A 4,094-nucleotide genomic window follows, 5' to 3' on the forward strand; every position below is an offset into this window, starting at 1 on the left:
ATTCTGACCAAGAAATCCAGGTCCTTAACCCCTTCGCGGAGCCACCTGGTCCGCCGCCAAGCTGCCCTGTCACTTGGCTTTCTCCAGGGGCAAAAGCAGAGCGGACTGGGGAGCAAGCGCCCCAGGGTCTCAGTCAGCACGGGATTTCGCGCAGGTTTGAGCTTCCACCAGGTGTGCACCCAATCCTACCCGCAGACCTGACAAAGCAACCCTCCAAAACTGGGCTCTCACCTGTAGTGCACACCCTCCGTGCAGGACCCGGTCACGGAGCGCCGCGCACACCGGGAGCCTCCACTATTACCTGCCGCGCGAAGCTGGAGACAAGGGAGCGGGCAAACAATGAGGAAGAACTGCACATGCGCAGACGGAGCTGCGAAGGCTCGGTTCTCCGCTCAGGGCTCCGGGTAATCCACCCGATTCCGGACTCGGTTTCCCATGAGTCTCCACGCCCCTCCCCTAGGGACTGGCCTTAGGGGCCCCGCCCGGTTTGGTGAATAGGGTGATTGGTGGTCCAAAATCACCCCTACTCTTGTTGGGAGCCCTGGTTCTCCACCACTCCCAGGATCCGAACCTACAACCGGTGACACTTTCGATTCCAAGCTACCTTGACAAGAACACATGTCATGTCAACTGCACGCATGAAAACATAAAAATTTATCGAAACTACTAGAAAATACAGACCAGCAAGTTTTCTCCCAGGATCGCACACATCTCCAAACTGGACTTCAAGAGCAACACAGTGAAACGGCCGCTGCAAGGGCAAGTTCGCGGGAGTCCACGGGAGATTCGGTTCAAGGAGAGCACTCAGAACTTCCTGTCCCGGGAATACCCACGTCACGTAATACTTTTATTAAAACAGAACCCTAAAAATTCAATGTGGTTTTTTTTAAGTTCAGATTTTCATTGACTGTGTTACAAAAGAGGTTTCGTCAAATCGTCCAAAGCCCATGCCATCATCAGACCCCTCAGATTCTTCTTTCTTCGCTTCCACTTTCTTTTCCTGGGGGCGGGGGCAGCAGCAGTTGCGGGGGCAGGACCTCCTGCTGGTGCGGCACCAGCCCCTGGGGCAGGTCCGCCAGCTCTGATATTGCAGAGGAGGCTTCCAACGTTGACATTGGCCAGAGCCTTGGCAAACAAGCCAGGCCGGAAAGGCTCAACATTTACAACTGCTGCGTTAATAAGGGCGTTGATCTTATCCGCCATCACCATCACCTCCTCGTCGTGCAGGCTAAGGGCCAAGTAGATGCAGGCGAGCTCCGAGACGGAGGCCATGGTGTAGGCGAAATCTGGGTGCTAGTTGCGGGATGAAGTAAGGGCCTCACCCCCACGAGGACTGAGCACCTTAGCGGCAGCTGGGGAAAGGGCTCGATGTGTTGATTTTTACATTGAACATGTGGTTAATCAGGTTCTTACTCCTTGTACCTGTTCATTTTGAAAATTTTCAAGTGTACAGAAAAGTTACAGGAATGATTCATTCTGCATGAACACCTACAAACTGGATTCACCAGTGGTTCATATTTTTTCACTTTTGCACTCTCTTCCTCTCTCTCTCTCCTCTCTCACCACTGGAGAGGAGTGTCACCCCTAAACTTTCTAACATACACCGTCTCCCCTAAAATTAGCATATATGTCCTAAGAACAAAAAGGTACTCTTTCACATAACCACAACACAATCATCAAATTCAAGAAACCGACCTCTGATAAAAAACCATCAAAGATGCAGGCTGTATTCAGATTTCACCCATCCTTACAATGCCGCCACTGTTTTCTGATCCCAGATCCAGTTCAGGGTCACTCGTTACATCCTTTTGTGATACCATGTAAACTGCTTTAATCTAGTTCTTCAGTCTTTGTCTGTTTTTATTTTTTTTAATGACAGTGGTAATTTTGAAAAGGATAGACTGGTTGGTTTAAAGAATATTCCTTTTTTGGGTTTGTGTGTGGCTCTTTTCTCATAATTAGATTCAGGTTGCCTATGTCTTGTCATAACATAAGGGATGTTGTATCTCTGTGACTCGCACCACATCAGTTTCATTCACACGATGTCACTCTATCCACCTGTTTCTCTTATGCCAATGATAGTACGAGGAAACATGCTCCATTCACAGTAGTTCGGTGTCTAGCACTAGGTGAACAAAACCTGGGCAGGACAGAAGACACTGTTACACTCCACTGCAGGGGTGTCCGGCCTTTTGGCATCTCTGTGCCACCCTGGAAGAATTGTTAGAGTCGTTGTGCTGGGCCACACATTAAATACATTGTGACATGTAATCACAAAAAAAATCTCATAATGTTTTAAGTAAATTTATGATTTTGTGTTGGGCCACAGTCCTGGGCTGCATGCAGCCCGCGGGCCACAGGTTGAATACCCCTGCTGCTGTGTGACATGAAAGATGTGAACGGGCCCTGGCTGGTATAGCTCAGTGGATTAAGTGCAGGCTTCGAACCAAAGGTTTCACTGGTTCGATTCCCAGTCAGGGCACATGCCTGGGTTGCAGGCCAGGTCCCAGCAGGGGGCATGCATAAGAGGCAACCACACATTGATGTTTCTCTCCCTCTCTTTCTCCCTTCCCCTCTTGCTAAAAGTAAATAAATTTTAAAAAAATTAAAAAAAGATGCGAACAGAGACATGTACAGTTTTCCTAAATAGCAAGACTCAGCATTCTTTAACAAAATTCCAATCAGAATCTCAGTAAGTTGAGTGATGTGACTTCTTTCTTTCTTTTTTTAAAATTTTACTTAATAGAACACATTGAAATTTCATCTGGAAGAACAAAAAAAAAACATAGTTAAACAGCCAGGACTTAAAAATCATAGTATTTCTTATAACACATTAATAATGTATAATAATTTCAAAAGATTGCCTCTGGCTCCTTAGAAAAACACATACAAACCCAAGAGTGTACAGAAAATAATCTAAGAATTTAGAGTATAATGAAGGGGGAGTTTCCAAGTAGAGGGAGGGGAGGAAAGAGGTAAGCAGGAAATCTTGGTAGGAACCTAGAGGCCATGGGTGGAGAGGGGAAGAGTATATCTCTCATCCGTACATGTTGTAATACATAAATTGTATATAGATTCTTTTTTTAAAATATATTTTATTGATTATACCATTACAGTTGTTCTATTCCCCCCCTTCAATCCCTTCCACCCGCACCCTCCCTCCCCCACCATTCTGCCCCCCTTAGTTTATAACCACATGTCTCAAGTTCTTTGGATTCTATATTTCCCCCACTATTCTCGCCCTCCCCCTATCTATTTTCTACCTACCATCTATGCTACTTATTCTCTGTACCTTCTCCCCCCTTCTCCCCCTCCCACCCCCCTGTTTCTAACCCTTCATGTGTTCTTCATTTCTATGGTTCCACTCCTGATCTAGCTGTCCTCTTGGTTTGCTTTTGTTTTAGGTGTGGTTGTTAATAGCTGTGTGTTTGCTATCCTTTCACTGTTAATATTTTTCATCTTCTTTTTCTTATATAAGTCCCTTTAGCATTTCATATAATAAGGGCTTGGTGATGATGAACTCCTTGAACTTGACCTTATCTGAGAAGCACTTTATCTGTCCTTCCATTCTAAATGAAAGCTTTGCTGGATAAAGCAATCTTGGCTGTAGGTCTTTGGATTTCATGACTTGGAATACTTCTTTCCAGCCCCTTCTTGCCTGTAAGGTCTCTTTTGAGAAATCCGCTGACAGTCTGATGGGTACTCCTTTGTAGGTGACTGTCCCCTTATCCCTTGCTGCTTCTAGGATTCTCTCCTTCATTTTAGTCTTGGCTAATGTAATTATGATGTGCCTTGGTGTGTTCCTTCTTGGGTCCAACTTCTTTGGGACTCTCTGAGCTTCCTGGATTTCCTGGAAGTCTATTTCCTTTGCCAGACTGGGGAAGTTCTCCTTTATTATTTGTTCAAATAAGTTTTCCACTCGTGGCTGTTTCTTTCCCCCTTCTGGTACCCCTATAATCCGGATGTTGGAACGTTTAAAGATGTCCTGGAGGTTCCTAAGCCTCTCCTCATTTTTTTGAATTCTCATTTCTTCATTCCTTTCTGGTGGGATGTTTTGTTCTTCCTTCTGGTCCATTCCATTGATTTGAGTCCCC

The 4,094-nt window shown here is 45.6% G+C and overlaps 1 pseudogene; it reads right to left on the reverse strand.

The window, feature by feature from the left end:
* Positions 1-885: 885 nt before the first annotated feature.
* On the reverse strand, positions 886-1,295 carry LOC118985913 (60S acidic ribosomal protein P1-like; annotated as a pseudogene).
* Between the last annotated feature and the right edge of the window lie 2,799 nt (positions 1,296-4,094).

Source organism: Sturnira hondurensis, unplaced genomic scaffold (genome assembly GCF_014824575.4).
Source record: "Sturnira hondurensis isolate 20B ecotype Veracruz unplaced genomic scaffold, ASM1482457v3 Scaffold0004136, whole genome shotgun sequence".
NCBI classification, from domain to species: Eukaryota; Metazoa; Chordata; class Mammalia; order Chiroptera; family Phyllostomidae; genus Sturnira; species Sturnira hondurensis.